At 39.9% G+C, this 20,243-nt stretch overlaps 1 non-coding gene across 1 annotated transcript; it reads right to left on the bottom strand.

The window, feature by feature from the left end:
- Window positions 1-1,311: 1,311 nt before the first annotated feature.
- Window positions 1,312-1,417, bottom strand: LOC132619192 (small nucleolar RNA R71). The gene has a single exon (XR_009574607.1). It is a non-coding gene; the product is annotated as a small nucleolar RNA R71 (small nucleolar RNA).
- Window positions 1,418-20,243: the final 18,826 nt, after the last annotated feature.

Below are 20,243 nucleotides of genomic sequence, written 5' to 3'. Positions count from 1 at the left end.
GTATTAGCATCGTAAGTATATTATGTTAACTTTTAAACTTTCTTTGTTAACCAAAATGATGAGTAGCTAATTTTAATTCTAAGGTTGTGGATCCCATGATGGGTATTATGTGCATGGGTTTCTACTATTGATATATGCATAATGGTTACTAGTATTTATTCTATCTTTGTGCATTAGCATTGGGTAATGATTGCAAGCATTAGCCTAAGCCATTATACTAACTTTTCTTGGGAAAGAGAGTCAGTATTGGTAAGATTGAATAACAATGACTCGGGGCGTTAATCCTCGTTTAATAGACTAACTTAGGGATAAGAACAAGTCTAATTGGCATTATTGGTCGCTCTTCGATTTCAACTCTTTTACATTTGGAAAAATCATAAAGAGGAAATACGGCCTAACTGTTGGGAAACATTAGGAAGTCCTTAAGAGATCAAGTGCATACTCTTAGAACAACCATTAGAAATATATCGCATTGAAACCTGAAGCATAATATCTAATAAAAATGGGGAACACAACCTTAGTCTCTCTCTCGCATTAAGTACAATTCAAGTCAAAGTATTCAATTACATTACTCAACAAATATTTCAAACTATTCGGAATGGGATTAAAGCCTTTGAAGACTAGTATCACATACAATTAGTACCCTTTTCTCTCCATATTCCCTGTGGGATTCGACCCCAACCTTGTTTGGGTTACTATATTTGACAACGTCTGCTTTACGCCATTAATAGCTGTAATTTGAGCGTATCAAATATTGGTGCCGTTGCCGGGGAATACGGTTTTGAAATTACTGATTGTGCGTACTCTTCTTTAAAACTTTTTCTATTCCATCACTCCTTGTTTGCTGTTGTGGTGAACCAGGTGAACATGGATGGAAGACAGAATCAAAATCAAGGAAACCAAGGTGGACTCCAATTGAACCCACCTGCACCAGAAGAGGACGAAGATGAGAATATATTTGCGGAATTCATCAATGAAGCTGATTATGCTTCTGCTGTGGTCCCTCCTAGGACTGGAAATGTACTTTAAAAATTGATAGTTCTATCTATTAGCTGCTGAAACTTGAAGGTTATTTCCGAAATTATTTGGAGGATTGTCCATTGCGACATTTGAAGAACTTCCTGCACGTGTGTGCTCAACAATCCCAAGGTGCTGCTTCTGCTGATGCACTTCGGTTACGGGTCTTCAAATATTCCTTGGCTGGCCAAGCAAGGGAATGGTATGAAAAGCTTCCCAGCAATTCTATTCATACCTGGAGCGAGCTAGCCAACACATTTCTGAAGAAGTGGTTCCCACCGAGCAAAAAGGCTGAACTTCGAGATAAGATCTTTGAGTTCAAACATCTCCCGGGGGAACAATTATATTTGGCATGGGAGCGGTTCAAGTACTATCTAGCTCAATCTCCAACTCACGGGTTTTCGGATGCTATTCTCACGGAGAAATTTAGATACAATGAATCAAATTGCTGTCAGTACTGCCGCGGGAGGATGCTTCATGGACAAGTCATTTATCGCTATTACCCGTTTGCTTGATAAATTCACCACCCAAAATCAAGTTTGGCATTAACCTGATAGTGAGAGTCTCTCTTATGGTAGTCCATCACTAGCTACCGTTGCAAAAGAAAACCATGAGAGAGATCATGCCTTTTCTCAATTGTAAACCACGGTGGATCTATTATCAAAGAAGTTGGCAGAAAAGGATGCACAAGGGGTAAATGTTGTTGAGGAGTTACCACCTCATCCACAGGGGATGTATCAAGTCCGTAAGGGGATGTACTTAGATGGGCAACAACATTATGAAGATGCTAATTATGTCAACAACTCGCAAGGGGGTTATCAAAGGCAAAATTATCAAAGTCCGGGCCATCACCCATGGAAAAAGACTCAACACCAATTTCTAGGGAACAATTATAGCAGAAATGAGCAGGGAAATCCAAATCAAGGGAATTACAATAACAACAATTATGGAAACAAGAGCTCGAACCCCTACATTCCACCAAGGGGGCAAGCACCAAGTTCCCAACAGTGGAGAGATAATTCAGCTAGCAACTCTGCTAGCAATGCTGCTAATGATTCTGCGGAGCTGAAAAGTATGATGCAGAAAATGCTAATGAATCAGGACAGAACTGAGAGCATTATAAAGGGAATGTCTCAGGTTCAACTATCTCATTTAGCTTCCATTCAGAAGCTTGAATCGCAATTCAGAGACCTTTCCAGAGAAGTGCATACTCCTTAACGTGGACTACTACCAAGTGATACAGTTCCAAACCCGAAAGGTAGCTGCTATTAGCACCCGAAGTGAAACAATACTTCAAGGTGCTGATAAAAAAGGTGATTGATCTCGAGCCAATTGTTAAAGAAGAAGCACAACCTGATGTATCTGATGTTATTGTGGAGGAAGAAACAGAGGAGGAAGTCCCTATTATAGCTGAAGAGGAGAAAAATCTTGATAATATCAAGGCACAAGGAGAAAAGCATAAAAAGGGGAAGGCAAAACTTTCTGGCGCTCTACGCCCTTTGAGACAAATGTTCAAATCTTCACCGCCTTTTCCTTAAAGGCTAGTGAGGAAAACAGAAGATGACAAGTGTTTGCGATTTTATGATCAACTCAAGCAATTGACGATGAACATTCCTTTCATGGACGCTGTCCAAGAAATGCCTGGGTTTGCTAAGTATTTGAAGGATCTCTTAAGAAAGAAGAAGAAGCCATTGAAACACGACACCGTGGGTATCACTCATCACGTTAGTGCTATTATTTCCAAGACCATAGTGCAAAAAAGGGAAGATCCTGGAGCATTCACCATTCCATGCACCATAGGGCAGCAGGATTTTGCCAAGGCGTTGTGTGATAATGGAGCTAGCATAAATCTTATGCCCCTTGAGATTTTCAAGAGATCAGGATTAGGGATACCAAGGCCAACTACTATGAGGTTGCAGATGGTTGACAGGTTGATAAAAAGGCCAGTTGGGGTAGTTGATGATGTACTTGTTCAAATTGGGCAATTCCTACTACCGGTAGATTTCGTGATTGTTGACTGTGCTATTGATCAAGAAATTCCTATTATTCTGGGGAGACCTTTCCTTGCTACATGGAGGGCTCTTATGGATTCAAAGAAGAATGAAATCAAGTTCCGGGTGAACGATGAGGAGGTGACTTTTCACGCCAGCAAGGGTATGAAATTGCCTAGTCTTTATCAAAGTATTTCAGTCATTAATTCTATTGATGTGGTGGATGAAGCGGTAGAATTCAAGATGGAGGAAGAATACTTGGGTGAAGCATTACGACCATTTTGATAAATTTTAATGCAGAAGAAATGGAGGAATATATTGAGACGGTGAATTCACTCACCGGTCTGGGGTCTTACTCTTATGAGCCCAAGAAATTGTCTCTTGATTTAGAGAAGCGAACAACTCCTCCAGCAAAACCGTCAATTATTGAGCCACCGAAGTTGGAGCTCAAACAACTTCCATCACATCTTAGATATGAGTTTCTTGGAGCAAATGCCACTCTCCCAATTATTGTGTCATCACTTCTGAATGAGGGCCAAACTCATAGACTCATCGTAGTTTTAAGGAGACATTTGAGAGCTTTGGGTTGGACTATTGCAGACATCCGGGGGATTCCCTTTGGAATTTGTGAGCACCGAATTCAGTTGGAAGAGGAAAGTTCACCAAGTGTTGAGCATCAGAGAAGATTGAATCTACCGATGCAAGAGGTGGTAAAGAAGAAGATTATTAAGTGGCTAGATGCTGGGGTGGTTTACCCGATTGCCAACAGTCCATGGGTAAGTCCAGTCCAGTGTGTGCCGAAGAAAGGGGGCATCACTGTTGTCCCTAATTCTAAAAATGAGTTGATTCCTACAAGATCTATCATCGGTTGGAGAGTGTGTATGGACTACAGGAAGCTGAACACTGCATCTTGCAAGGATCATTTCCCGATGCCTTTTATTGATCAAATGCTTGATCGGCTAGCTGGAAGGTCTTATTATTGTTTCTTGGATGGGTACTCAGGTTACAACCAAATCTACATTGCATTGGAAGATCAAGAAAATACTACTTTCACTTGTCCCTATGGGACATTCGCTTTCAGCCGAATGCCATTTGGTCTTTGCAATGCCCCAGCTACTTTCCAACGATGCATGATGTCCATATTGTCTAACATGGTTGAAAACTTTCTTGAAGTCTTCATGGATGACTTCTCTGTGGTGGGAGATTCATTCGATGAATGTTTAGACCATCTTGATCGGGTGCTACAAAGGTGTAAGGAGACAAACCTCGTTCTCAACTGGGAAAAGTGTCATTTTATGGTAAAGGAGGGAATTTTCCTTGGCCATAAGATTTCAAAAAGAGGGATTGAGGTTGATCAAGCCAAAATCGATGTGATTTCAAAACTCCCTCCACCCATCTTAGTAAAAGGGGTTCGGATTTTCTTGGGGCACGCCGGATTCTATAGAAGATTTATCATAGACTTCCCCAAAATTGCAAACCCAATGTGCAAACTCTTGGAAAAGGAGTCCAAATTCAATTTTGATGAGAAGTGCATCAAGGCTTTCGACGAGTTGAAGCTGAAATTAACCTCCGCCCCTATTGTTGTGTCCCCGAACTGGTCGTTGCCCTTTCAATTAATGTGTGATGCCAGTGGTCTTGCAATTGGCGCTGTGCTTGGTCAGTGGCTCAACAAAATCTTGCACCCAATTTATTATGCCAGCAAAACACTAAATGGAGCTCAACTGAACTATACAGTAACGGAGCAGGAACTACTTGCTATTGTCTATGCCTTTGAAAAGTTCTGGGCTTATTTATTGGGTGCCAAGGTAGTGGTTCACACTGACCATGCTGCCCTGCGATAATTGATGGCTAAAAAAGATGTTAAGCCTCAGTTGATACGATGGGTGTTGTTGCTAGAAGAATTTGACTTTGAAGTCAAAGACCGAAAAGGGTTAGAAAATCAAGTAGCTGACTATCTCTCCAGACTTGAAATACTAGGGAGACCGATTGATGTGCTGGATATTGATGACACTTTACCGGATGAAAGAGTCTTGGCAATCTCCAATGATGTGGCACCATGGTATGCCGATATTGCTAATTATTTGTTAACTGGAATTGTTCCTGAAGATTTGAAGGCATATCAAAAGAAGAAATTCTTGAGATATTGTCGACAGTATAGTTGGGATAAGCCTTACTTATTCAGGACTTGTGCAGACAATATGATCAGAAGATGTGTGGCTGAATCTGAGGTGATGGATATTTTGAAGGCTTGTCATGATTCTCCGGTTGGTGGGCATCACAGTGGAAATAGAACTGCAGCCAAGGTGCTAGAGTGTGGCTACTATTGGCCAGCCATCTATCGTGATGCGAATATGTTGGCACGTTCTTGTGATAAATGCCAATAGGTCGGAAGTGTCACGACCCAGCTAGGGGCTGTGACGGGTACCCAGGGCTGACCACCGAGCACCGCTCGTTCTACTACTCATCATACTCATTAGGCCTCCTTTTTCGTTCATAAACTCAAAATCATAAGAAAATCATTTTCATTAAAGAACATAAATACTTTTATATACATAAGCCCTTTGGCTATCAAAAGATAATGTACACATATCTACGTGTATACAATAGTGACCTTGTGAGACCATATAACCCACACATACGTATCTACGAGCCTCTACTAGAGTACTAGACATATGGACGGGACAAGACCCCGTCGTACCCAAAAATATATGTACTTAGCTATATACACAAAAGAATAATCATAAGCACCTCCGGAATAGTGGAGTGCTTCTGCAAATCTGCAAGTAGCTCCTAAAGGTCTGCGCCGTCTCCCTGTCTACCTGTGGGCATGAACACAGCGTCCAAAGAAAACGGACATCAGTACGAATATTGTACTGAGTATGTAAGGCATGAATGAAACAAACATAATAGAGAAATCATAAGTCATGAGGTGAAGGCAAAACCCGCGCGACCTTTAAGGGTGAATACATTTCATACATATATCGCATATACATAATCGTCGTACATGAACCATCATAGCGTATACATCATCATAGTGCGTTAGCTTCTCATACACATAAAACATTATCCATATTCGGCCACGTAGGGATCGACAATATCCGTATTCGGCCACATGGTGGCTCGACAGTATCCGTATTCGGCCACGTAGTGGCTCGACAATATCACATACATATCTTCCATATTCGGCCACGTAGTGGCTCGACCATATCACATCCATCATACAAGGATCAATATATCTCATCATTATCATTGCTGTCACATACATCTTATAAGCTTATCGTAACCTTCTATTGATGCACACATTTAAATTTAAAGACAATCTATGAAAATCACATCATATTCGTAGCATGAATTTCGTATAAATATCGCATGATAGTCTTTATAATCTTTGGGCTTAAGCTCATCATTTTCATTATCATTTCTATAGCGTATCTCTTACCTTTATCTCACATGAAATCTTTTATGAACATAGGCTCGCAGTTTCTCAAAATATTGGTCATAGGACATACATTGAGGCTTATGAACAATCTATAACAATGTCGGGGTGACGTAAGGTCGAGAACCCTCGATTCCATTATGAACATATATGAACATTCTGCCTTACCTTAAAGGGATTAGTATATAAGGTGAGTGTATACAAGGAACAACATCATTTACTTTATAAGAACGTCATATCATATCTCTTGACTCATATAGCTATTCATGAACTTAGGCTCTTGGCTTTCCGGGATATAGGAGAATCATGGAAAGGGAGAAGAATCATATCATGGGATTCATGCCATAGAAAGAAAAGGACTAGCCTCACATACCTGTGTCGTTTAGCTAAGCTATCGTTCACTTGCTCTCCTTTAATGTCACGTCGCTACCTTCACGAAAGAATTCGTATTGACGTTAGTTAATCGACTACGCGAATGCGTCACTATTTCTAGAGAAAATTGGGCAGCACTTCCTTTATTTATACTACTTTTCTCATAGTCTATATCAACTCCCAAACATTTACAACAGTCGTCATTCATATACTTTGAGCAAAATCCACCATTTTTCTCTATTTTCTCCACATTTATGGTTGTAGTTCGTTATCGCTTTTTCTCATATATAATGCTTATTTCTTGGTCTAAACATTATTTACAACATATTCATAATCATGGCACATCAACGTTTATGGTTCCATTCAACTACTATTCAATTATGACATTATTCTCCCATTTAAGACCCATTTTCCATGTCTTTCTACAATTCAAGCATCTTAGGTTTCCAATACCTTAAACAACATGATAAAGTCATAAAACTTACCTTATATGGTGGTGGAACAAGCCTAGAGTGGAGTTCTTCCTCCTTCCTCAAAACCCTATTTTCCTTCCTTGGAATTTCTTGGTTTGGATGAACTTCACTTGAGTTTCACACACTTTGTTTCATGGATTTGGTGTTGTTGATCTTGATCTCCCTTTGATTCTCTCAAATTTTGTGGATGAAATGTTTGGATAAGTTCTATAGGGTTCTTGAAGGTTGTAGATGAAATATGAATGAAAATGAATGAAAAAGTCACTTATAATAATCACAAAATCTGATTTTTAATGAACAGTCGTCGGGGTGTACAGTGGTCGTAAACCACAGTTTACGGACCGTATACTAGTTTACGGGCCGTATAACGTGGTCGTATTTAAGCATATAAATAACAAAAAGGTTTGCTGGAGGTCATGATGGTTTACGACCATAGTTTACGGGCCGTATTTCAGTTTACGGTCCGTAAACCGGGTCGTATTTTACCATTTAAACTTTGGACAGAAATTTGAAATTTTTGGAACGTTGGAGGTCGATGGCAGTATACGGTCCGTAAATCACTTTACGGGCCATATTCCGTTTTACGACCACTGGCTGAATTGAAATTCTACAATTTTCTTATTTCCAAAAATTCATGAATCGTCATTCCCTACTTAGTAAAACATCGTACACTCATACTCTTCGTTGGTATATTCATTGAACGTTTACGGAGAAATTTCCGAGGTGTAACAGGAAGCATGAAACACCGATGAATTTTGTGCTTGAGGTGGAGCTCTTTGATGTGTGGGGCATTGATTTTATGGGGCCCTTCGTGAGCTCATATGACCTGAAATATATTCTTATTGCGGTGGATTATGTCTCCAAGTGGGTGGAGGCGGTGGCCTTTCCTAACAATGATGGTAGGAGAGTCAATGCCTTTCTAAAAAAGAACATCTTTACTAGATTTGGTACTCCTAGCGCCATTATTAGTGATGGTTGTTCTCATTTCTGCAACAAACCATTTGCTGATCTTCTTGAAAAATATGGCGTGCATCACAGGGTTGCCACTCCATATCATCCTCAGACGAGTGGTCAAGTTGAAGTCTCCAATAGAGAGATAAAAAACATCTTGGCAAAGACGGTCAATGTGAATCGCACTGACTGGTCCAAAAAGTTGGATGATGCTCTATGGGCATATCACATGGCGTTCAAAACGCCTATTGGGACTTCACCTTATAAGTTGGTATTTGGGAAGGCATGTCATTTGCCTATTGAACTTGAGCATAAGGCCCTTTGGGCACTGAAAAAGCTGAACATGGATTGGCATGAAGCAACAAAGCTGAGGTTGTTTCAAATCAACGAGATGGATGCCTTCCCAAATACCAACTTATAAGGTGAAGATCAACGAGATGGATGAATTTAGGTACAATGCCTATGAAAGTGCAACACTATACAAGGAAAAGATGAAATACTATCATGACTCGAAGATCCTCAAAAGGGATTTTCAGCCGAAGGACTTGGTCTTGTTGCACAATTCGTGCCTACAGTTCTTTCCGGGCAAGCTAAAGTCTCGATGGTCAGGTCCGTTTGCAATCGCAAGTGTTTCCCCAAATGGAAGTGTCATTGAGGTGAAAACCGAGGATGGCACACAGACATTTAAAGTGAATGCACAAAGAGTAAAGCACTACCATTGGTGCATTGATGATGGTAAGGTGGTTGATAGGTATCGTTTGAAATACGGTTCCTGAATTGGAAATTGAGGTATCACGTCGAGCCGTGATGTTAAACCAAGCGCTGTGTGGGAGGCAACCCACATTTTTACTGCTTTATAAGTACTTTAAATTTCGTATTTCCTCTGTTTTATTTTATGTTTTTGATGTTTGCTGATGTGGTAGGATTCTGAGGACTGAAGAGGCCAAAAGAAAGTAAGTGTTAAGTTTGCAAGGAAAGGACGCTCCACGTTATGGTCCGTAACTCATGTTACGGTTCGTATAATGGAGCGTAATAAGAGAGAAAAAAATGCAGAAATCACTGAAGGATGAGGGAAAAGTGTTACGGTCTGAGTTACGGACCGTCGATCTCGTTACGGACCATAACACATGAGCATAACCTTGACAACAATCTGGGCAGCCACTGGAAAAATTGCACCCGTTATGCCACGAGTTACGGTCCGTCGGCTGTAGTGCCATGTCATTAATGAAAACTGAAAACGGGGTCGTTTGGTTGACCGTAACACCCGTTACGTCTCGTATCTCATGTTACGGTCCGTAACTCTAAGCGTAACGGTCGGGCATGTTTAAATACATCACCTGACGGTTACGCTTTTATCATAAATTGTGATATTAAGTATGTGTTTAGGACCCTTTTCGGCTGTTCTTTGCCATGTGTTCTTTTCCCGAAGAATGTTATTTTTATGTTGAACCTGACATGTTTAGGATGTTTAGTTAAGAGTAAAGTAATGATGACTTAAGTGGTGGTGGTCCGTGTTTTCTAGCATATATAAAAGTGTTTTTTTTTACAAGTCAATGATATCCCTCCGAAAAATAATTTGTGATGTACATCAAGAATGGGTTGTTGATATTGACATGTATGGTTCTTTTAATGACATTTCAAATAAAGGGTGTCCATGTGTGTGAAATCTTCAAACGGAAGTGAAGTCAGAGTATTTAAACAATCCTTATGCCATTGTGTTGTGAGTCCTTAGTTTCTACTGGTGTATGATGCTTGTAATCTAGAACTTTCCCCATTGGTCGTGAGTGAATTATAAGGAGAGTTTGATTGTGAAGTGATCTTAGGCTTTGTTTGTATTGACTCCAAAGTCTGTTTATCTTAAATGAGCCTAGCCTGTACAGAAAATGATCCCTAGTCTCCCATTTTGAGCCTATAGACTTTTTCTTTGATTAGCCGTTAACTAACCTCCTTCCCTTATGTGAATAAACCCATTTGGCACCAAGTCCCTCCTTGACACTAAAGAATGACAAAAGAGGTTAAAATCCTAAGTTGGGGGTGATAAGCGAAAGATGTGGAAAATGAGGCTAAAAGCCTAAGTTGGGGGTGATAAGTGAAAGATGCGGAAAATAAGGCCAAAGGCCTGTTGGGGGTGATCGTGAGTATTGCGGGGCATGATTCAGTGTGGTTAGAATTAATTCAAAAAAAAAATCCATGTATATAGATATATACATGTATATAGATATATAAGTTCTAAATAAATCCACATGGAGCTGTAGGGTCAGAAATAAAAGGAAGAAGGGTGAATGAAGTCAAAATGAAGTGTCAAGGAGGGTGAGTCACCACTATCCAAATATTCATCCTACCCGTTCCTAAGCCAATGTAACAAGCCTCAAAAGTCCTAATGTGATCACAGTCGAACTGTTCAAAGTTGAAGGCATGGAAAATAAAGGCAAGCCTATGGTATGTGCACGCATGGTATGCAAATTTCTTTTTGAGTGTGAGTGTCCTTCTGTCTCTTTAGTCTTCTATCCCATTTATTTTGTAAATATGTGTTGGGACATTCTTTGGTCTATGTGAGGGCGTAAGGATTGTAGATTGCAAAGTAACTGGCTTTCCGAAAGTTGAAATTCATGTGCATAGAGACTCCCATACTATGATTGTGTCATTAATTGAGGTTGCATAGTGATTTGCAATTGTTCTGAAATGTGCGTCTTGTGTCACAAATAGGATGTGGATAAGAGCACAATATTTTTCTTGGATTGAAGATTTTGTGTTAGAAACACATGCCAAAACCACCGTAGTCATTCTTATTTTGCTAGATGTCGTGTGTTAGTAGTGAGTCTTGTTGTAGTTTCTTGAGGAAAAGCAAAAGCTTAAGTTAGGGGTGTTGATGTGCCGTGAATTTCGGCACATTTTATGCCTTTGTCACTAGAAGTTTTGCTTGTTTTTAAGTGTTTTTACATCGCTTCTTATGTTATTTTGGTGTTTTGTAGGGTTGGTTGACTAAGGAACGGAAATGATAAGAGATGCTGAAAAACGGACAACTTGGAGCAAAAGTACAGTCCGTAACTCGAGTTATGGACCGTAACGTGATCCGTACCAGAGAGGAAGATCCAGATACGTGCCGCTATAAAGGACGGTCCGTAACTCATGTTACGGGCCGTAACGTGTTCCGTAAGCTAAGGAGAATTTCCGGTTAGAAGCCTAAGTAGTGTCACAGGTTACGCCCAGAAGGACAGTCCGTAACTCAAGTTACGGGGCGTAATGTCATGGCGTAACGCATTGGCCACTGAAGACTGAGGTCATGATCCGCTGGAAGATATGGACCGTAAACTGTGTTACGGTCCATCGCAAGAAGCCGTGACGGTTGACCTAATCAAGCTGTCAAAGGACGAAACCGAAGGACGGACCGTAACCTGTGTTACGGTCCGTAACGATGCCGCGTAAGGGTGTTTTTGTCCAGAAATTTGGCACGATTTTTGGCCCTATAAATACTTAAAGTTAGGGTTTTAATTCATAATTCTGATTTTCTTTGGGAGCATTAACTTTAACTCTTGAATATTTGAAATGGTTGGAGAATTTAAAGCACCAACTTCACTTTCATTCCATATTGTATTAGCATCGTAAGTATATTATGTTAACTTTTAAGATTTCTTTGTTAACGAAAATGATGAGTAGCTAATTTTAATTCTAAGGTTGTGGATCCCATGATGGGTATTATGTGAATGGGTTTCTACTGTTGATATATGCATAATGGTTACTAGTATTTATTCTATCTTTGTGCATTAGCATTGGGTAATGATTGCAAGCATTAGCCTAAGCCATTATACTAACTTTTCTTGGGAAAGAGAGTCAGTATTGGTAAGATTGAATAACAATGACTCGGGGCGTTAACCCTCATTTAATAGACTAACTTAGAGATAAGAACAAGTCTAATTGGCATTATTGGTCGCTCTTCGATTTCAACTCTTTTACATTTGGAAAAATCATAAAGAGGAAATACGGCCTAACTGTTGGGAAACATTAGGAAGTCCTTAAGAGATCAAGTGCATACTCTTAGAACAACCATTAGAAATATATTGCATTGAAACCTGAAGCATAATATCTAATCAAAATGGGGAACACAACCTTAGTCTCTCTCTCGCATTAAGTACAATTCAAGTCAAAGTATTCAATTACATTACTCAACAAATATTTCAAACTATTCGGAATGGGATTAAAGCCTTTAAAGACTAGTATCGCATACAATTAGTACCCTTTTCTCTCCATATTCCTGTGGGATTGGACCCCAACCTTGTTTGGGTTACTATATTTGACAACGTCCGCTTTACGCCATTAATAGGTGTAATTTGAGCGTATCACCTACCATCCAAACTTCTCAAAATTGATGAAAATTTAGAAAAGGTCTGTTTACCAAAAAGTCAACTTTGAGTCAAATATATCTCACTTTAAGGCTCAAACTTCGAAAAGGACACTAAAACTCGCCCAATGACCTCGGGAAAGGGTCACCAGTGGTAAAAGGGTCAAAAGTACTATAACGACAAAAAGGGTCATTACAAATGCTTCCCGTTTTATTGTAGGATGAAGTTTATCGTTTGGGATACGATATGTTAGTATATCGCTTGTAATGTGACGTTAGTATCATTTACTTATTTTAGATGAAGGAACGGCAAGTTAAGCTTAGTTTGTTTGTTTGACAGATCATTACAAGGTATGTTAAGGCTCATCCTTTTCCTTCTTTTACACGAATCCTAATGAAACATAACGAAGTCCCCTCAAAAGTGACTTTACTTTTGTAATGTTAGAGATGTAAATGTTCTTGTTTCCTGGAGATGTCAAATGATTCATGTTATGTTGATGTTCTTCTGATTCTTATTGTATCATATGTTGACAAGTTAGTTCAGATAATGTATTCAGAGGTTTGCCGACCTTACATCACTCCGAAGGGCTCAGAATGTCTTCTAAAGTCCTTTATGCATGTATGTATACGTATATTATTACAATGGCGTTATGTAAAGCAAATGAGACATGACCACTGATCAGTAGGTGAGATATGATGATGATGATGTTGCCCACAGAGGCTATGACGTTATGATGTTATGCCCCTAGTGGCTGAAAAGGCGTTATATATGCGTATATATTATATGTATGCATATTATATGCCCTCAGTGGCATTCAGAGTATGAGGTTGTTTCTTATTCTGTCTATCTTGATGTCTTATCATATGTTTCATAACTGCCTTACATACTCAGTACATTATTTGTAATGACGTCCTTTTGTTTATGGATGCTGTATTTCGTGCTGCAGGCCCAGATAGACGGGTTGACAGACCACTATAATAGGTTGCTCTGATTCAGCGGCCGGTTAGCGATCTCCACTCTTCTGGACTTTCCTGTTCGTGTTGGTATACATATTTATAGATGGATTTTGTGTATGCCAGGGCCCTGTCCCGGCTTATGACAGTTTTTACCGTTTTTTCTATAGCCTTTGCGGCTTACATTTTGATGCATATAGCTTCATGGTGGTCTTGTTGGCCCGTATACGTATATATATGTTATCGTTGCATGTCTGTTGAGATGTTGATGTTTGAAGTCTCGTTATCATTGGATATGTACATTTTGGCCTCGTCGGCCTTTAAAATATTCAGAATAAAGTTAATGAGTAATGTATGTTGGTGCTTAACTAATAAGGCCCGGGTGCCGATCTCACCCCTACGCTTGGGGTGTAATAATATAACTCTATGTTGGCTCTATCCCTTCAATTAAAGCATACAACATGGTCATAAAATGAAGTCATTGTCATAATCCTATGGAAACATTAATCTATATTTTACATAAAACGTATTACCTACAATTTTGTGTTGTCTACTAATGATCCATCTTAAGTAAGATATTCTAATTCCATGTAATACTCGAGATCCTTTCCCCTTCAATCATAAACTACATATACAATACCCTCTAAGCTGCTATCGTACATTTAACTTTGTAAGGGAAACAATCACATACCTATACCCTCGTCGTTCAACGATTCTAGTCCCTGCTGATCCTCCATAGCATACATACAATCTCGGTTGCTACCCAGGCTACTCGAAGGAAGTGCTGTTGATGATTATGATCCCATATCACTTCTCCTCAACCTATGATAACAATCTCGCGTCCTATGACCGGGAACACTATACTAATAACAAACATATTAACCCTGATGACATACTCCTGAATGCGCTCTCTTGCATTGACTACAATGAGTTCGAGGTGGCCCCATCTAACCTATGTCTTCCTGTTGCTGTGGCTTTGGTACTCGTGAACTCTAACTTGGGCTTGCTTGCAAACTCTGGTCATATACCTGCCCCTGTGATAAACTGGTTAGCCGCCTAGAGGTCTGTGGAACATTATCGCTTCGAAACCCACTGTAAACACTATCTAGCCTTGTCCTCTTATTCTACCCACTATCTCTATTCTGGTCAAGCTGACGCTCCTATTTACGCTCCTCTAATATCTGGGAAAAGGCTTGGATTCTAAAAATTTCCATCTCTGAATTCAAAGACGCTGTGATATAGCTGTCACCAGATATGGCTCTAAACCTCGTACAAATCGGTAAACTATATCCCTCATCAAGGCTACTATCGTAGGGGCATATCTAGCTAATGAATCAAACCTAAGGCTATACTTTCGTACGCTCATATTACCCAACTTAAGGGCTAGAAACTGCTCAACTCTATACTATTGAATCTCTAGGGCTACGTAATGATCTAGGAAAGCCGTAGCAAACTCCTCCCAAACTGTTAAAGGTGCATTCAGACCTCGAGATGCTTCCAAGCGTCATACTAGAAAAACAACTACATCCCTCAGCCTATATGATGCTAACTCTAACGTTTATGTCTTCGTAACATGGATGACTCTAAAGGTCCTGTGAAGCTCATTTATGAAGTTGTATGGGTCCTTCTATGGATCTGACCCTATATACTCTGGTGGACTCAGGCTAATGAACTCTCATACCCTCGAACTAATTGGTCTCTGTGAAGCCCCCATCTGCTGTTGTGTCTGTGTGGCTACTATCTGAGTCATTAACTGTACCGCCTACCATAAATCTTGCTCAGATGACCCTGATAGTAGTGCTGGAGCTCCTCTGGAATTGGTGGACCCAGGGTAACCTCAATCTGACCCTCATCTATTGGTGGCACATTATTAGCCCTCTCATCTGTATTTGTACTGACTAGATGACTATTTGTTGCCTTCTCACCTACAGGCATCTCTTTAGACACATTATAAAGCACGAGTTATGACCAAACTCCTATGACTCAATTGTACGACACACTTTAGAGATGAAAGAAAAGTAAACAATCCTAAATGTGCTGTAGCTTCCTGTTTACAAAATGTGGTGCACAACACACTTATAAATAAGTCTCTACTAGACACGTCTTTGTAGACTCCTTAAGACCTGACTTGCCCTGATACCACATTTGTCAGTCCCCAAACCTGGGTGAGGCGGACAGGCACAAAGTGCCTTACTTACGCGAGTGGCCTTTCCTATAAGGCTAATAAACTTATTATACTTGTAATGCTTATACAAAGGCAACTCCAAACATACATACATGTCATACATAAGGGCCCCTAAGGCCTCAACCTGTACAGACAACATATTGATATACTGTAACTGGCCACAGGTGTACATACATCTACAAAAGCCTCTAAGAACATCTGACTAATATACCATAGTTGAGACAGAGCCTCGATCGACCTATATAGTATATATACAAAATAAAACAAAGGATCTCTAGACTTCGTTGCACTGATACGGAGTCTTACCGATCAACAGTAGGATACGGGGACTATCTACTCCAAAGTTCGCCAAGTTGATTATCTGAACCTGCAGCATGAAATATAGCATCCCCGACAAAAGGGACGTCAATACAAAAGAATGTACTGCGTATGTAAGACAACTGAAAAATCATGAGTATATCCTGTAATCAAATGAATGTATAATTGAAAACAACAGAATATAAAAAAGTATCAAGAGTAATATGTAAGGTCATATACCATCGCCTTACCAACCATAATACATCATATCTCTTTGTAGCTTTGCCTTTTTGAACTTTCTGAAACGATATCTCATAACTCGTATAACATCTTGTCTACAATATGCAAGTTGCGTAAATACATAGTAATCTATAATGCTAAATCATCTTAAGGTCTCGTATGTATGTGCTAGCTACCAGACTCATGAGTCTGTACTTTCCTGGCTAGCATACCGGTACTCTCATATGCTTTCCAAGCAATTAAGTCGGTACTACCGAACTATCGAGTTTGTACCTATGAGGCTATCATTCCCGTGTCTTCTAGGCTAGAAGTCCTGTAATACCAGGTCTCTGGACCTGTCCGTAGTACGTATCTATTGTAAACATATAACATCATCAACAAGTAAAACTCTCATCTCATCCTGAACTAACACTCATCAACAGGTAAAGCTCTCATAGTGCCCGACTAATAGTCATCACGATACGAAAGTTCTCATAAGGGAGCCACTGTGGCTCGTATATACTCTCTAAATAGGACAAGAGACTTAATAGCAATGTGAAACTCGACTCATCGGGATGTTATCAAATAGGTCACATATGAAACTGTTAAACACATGAATTGAGGCAACTCTAACTAATAATTGTTATGCTTTAAGAGCCCTTGTGACGAAGCCACAGTGGCCCAAATATGTTTTCTAAAAGGGGCACATGGCTACTGATGTTATACCCTGTATTTTATACACTGAGTTTTGCCATAAGATAGCTGATGTAAAGTTAGTAAGTGAGGTTGTTGTCAAGGTTATAAGAGATTCTGCATGATTACTCCACGTATGCGGGAGTCTAAGTTATGTACAACAAGTATCGGGAAGATTAGAGGCGGAATGAACCAGAGAAACTGAGTATGATAGCTGAGCAACTCTACAGTTGCAAGTCGACAGACCATCAACGTGCACCGTCGAACAGCTCTCTGAGAATCAGAGGCTGCCACCATTCGATGGATTGTCGACCTTGCTGTCGAATTTCAGGCGGTGGAAATTTTTTTCTCTCCTATAAATTAAAAGGGCCACGACTTGGGTCATTAATTTACACCCAAAATTAGAACACTCTAGACTCTTCAAGATCTCTCTAAGCTCTCTAACTATCCATGTACATCCTAAGCTAAATCGAGTGAGAATCAAGCTTTAAAAACCCTAAGCTAGCTCATAGATGGTGATGGTCCTTGCTTTTAGTTAAAGTTGTGATAGTTTTGGTTGCAAACAAAGTTGGGTGAGTTAGGATTCTTTAAGAGTAAGGTTTGTTCTCTCTTTATTTGTTATATTGAGTTGATTCGGATATTAGTAAGTCATCAAGGTGAAGGAAATTATGGTAGGAAAAGTTATGAGATATTGTGTTGTAGTTGTTGATTATGAATGTAATTTAGAAGGAAGTTTTGGATTGTTTTAGGTGTAAATTGTATATAATTTCTTAAATATGGAATTGTTGACAATTTTGTTGGTAATTGGGTATTTTTGGATGATGGGTTGAAGTAAAAGATAAAAGGAATGCTCTCCGATTTTCGTTAGCTCAAGTATTAGTTTAAGTGACCTTATGAGAGTCTCAATGGCTTAACTCTAGTATAAACCCTCTTGAATGTAGATTTGCGAGCTTGGGAGGAAAAACATTAAGTAGTTAAGGAGGTGAAAAGGTATGTTAAGGCTAACCCTTTTCTTTTTATGGCATGATCACTTTGATACGAACATATATGCAAATGTCCTCCACGATTACTCCATTTCTAGAAATACCAAAGCTTGTAGACCTTGATGTTCTTATGATATTATTGATCTTTGTTTCATGATTTTTATCTTATTCATTGTTGTTGATCTCATTTTATGGTAGTTGTTACTTCAAGGTGAGATATAGCGATGATGATGATTCCATAATGACAATAGGAGGTTTATTGACCTTATGTCACTCCGATATATTTATAGCTTTTATTTGGGCTCTCATGCATGCTTTATATATATGTATGTATTTTCTCACATCGCGTCGCACTATAGTTGGCCGACCAGACACGTAGATGTGTACACCACTGCAGTGGGCAGGTTATGATGTTACCCCGGACGCGGGATGCCCCAGATGCGGGATGATATGGTATATGGATCTGGTTTCATGTTTCGCAACACTAACATTTATATTATATATGTATGTATGAAAATGTTTCTTTTAAAAGGATAAGGATGCATGACTTCCACCTTAAGAGGCATTCAGATGTACATGTTATCTCTATTATCTCATGTTACTTTCTATATCTTTTATTATGTTGTCATTCATGCCTTACATACTCAGTACATTATTGGTACTAACATGTTTTTTTATGGATGCTGCGTTCATGGCAGTAGGTAGACAGGGAGACGGACCAGACCTCTAGGCTGCTTCATCAGCGAGTATACAAGAGCGCTCCTTTTGTTCCGGTGCAGTGATTCAACTGGTGATATTCTTCTGTGTATATATATAGGTATGGCGAAGTCCTGTCTCATCTTTATGATATCATTTACTCCTTGTAGAGGCTCATAGATAGATGTATATAGTTAGATGTTCTATAACCTCATCGATTCATGTTTCGTATATCATTTTGGCAGCCTTGTCGGCTTGTTTATATGGGTATAGTTGATAATGATTATGTAGATGTGCATACATTTTTTAGACACATGATTCTTACAGATTATGATATTTATGAGTAATCTTCTGGTCTACCTAGATATGATTAGAGTTTTAAGCTAAGAGGTGCTCGGTAGGTTAGCTCCAGGTATCCATCATGGCCCTCTGGTTGGGCTGTGACAATAGTGGTATCAGAGCAGTTTGTCGTAGGGTGCGTCTACGAGCCGTGTCCTGTAGAGTCTTGTTTATGAGTGTGAAGCACGCCACACTTATCACTAGGAGGCTGAGGGGCATTTAGGAATTATTGACCTTTCTTTCTCCACTTAGATGTGCGATAGATCCATACTATAAGAGTTCCCTTTTTCCTTACCGTGCTTTATGATTTCAGCGATGCTTGTGAAGGGAAAGGCTACAGCGGCCTAGAAGGGCAAGTCAGCGGCAGGTAGGAGAATTGAACAGGTACCGCTTACAAATGTAGAGGTGGGCGAGTCCCAGAATAAGATTTCATCTCGGTCCTCTCACACTCCGCCCGCTCCAGAGGAGCATAGAAGAGCCTCAGCTCTAACTCCAGTACATCCAGTTCCTCTACCAGATGCCTCAGGCCAGGAGATGAGGGAGGCTATTCAGTTGCTGGCCCAGTTAGTAGCCGCCCTAGCCCAGCGGCAGGGTACGGGTCATGGTGATAGAGCTGTTAGTGTCAGAGTTAGTGATTTCATGAACTTAGACCTTTCAAAATTCTTTGGGTCAAAACCAGACTAGGACCTGCAGAACTTCATAGATGTTGAGAACATTGCGGGTAATGCATGCTTCAGAAGTTGAGTCAGTAGAGTTGGTCTCTTATAGATTGCGAGATGTGGTTATTCATTGGTATAGTACCTGGGTGTCTTCTAGAGGGGTAAATGAATCTCCATATGTATGGCAGGAGTTTGTAGATGCTTTTCTGTGACACTATTTATCGCCAGATGTTCGACAGGCCAGAGCTGATAGGTTTCCGAACCTCAGACAGGGGAACATGAGTGCTCGAGAATATAGCCTTCATTTTAATCCTATGGCTAGGTATGCTCTCGCTATGGTAGCAGATATGGGAGATCATGTACATCGATTTGTGACTGATTTCGGGCCACATTTGATTGATGATTATTTGACGGCCTCACTTAAGGAAGGTATGGATATTTCTCGCATTTAGGCTCATGCCCAAAATCTTGAGGAGTGACAACGACAACGAAGGAGTGAGCGTGAGTATGATAGGAGTTATAGTAAGAGGGCCAAATCCTCAGGTACTTTTAGTGAGTTTAGATGGGGTCAGAGGTAGCAGTATTCTAGGCACTCGGGCTATTTAGCGGCTAGTGCATCTCCACTATTTGCAGGGCAGA

Source organism: Lycium barbarum, chromosome 1 (assembly GCF_019175385.1).
Source record: "Lycium barbarum isolate Lr01 chromosome 1, ASM1917538v2, whole genome shotgun sequence".
Taxonomy (NCBI): Eukaryota; Viridiplantae; Streptophyta; class Magnoliopsida; order Solanales; family Solanaceae; genus Lycium; species Lycium barbarum.
The sequence above is the reverse complement of the archived record's forward strand: the minus strand, read 5'-3'. Positions and strand labels throughout refer to the sequence as shown.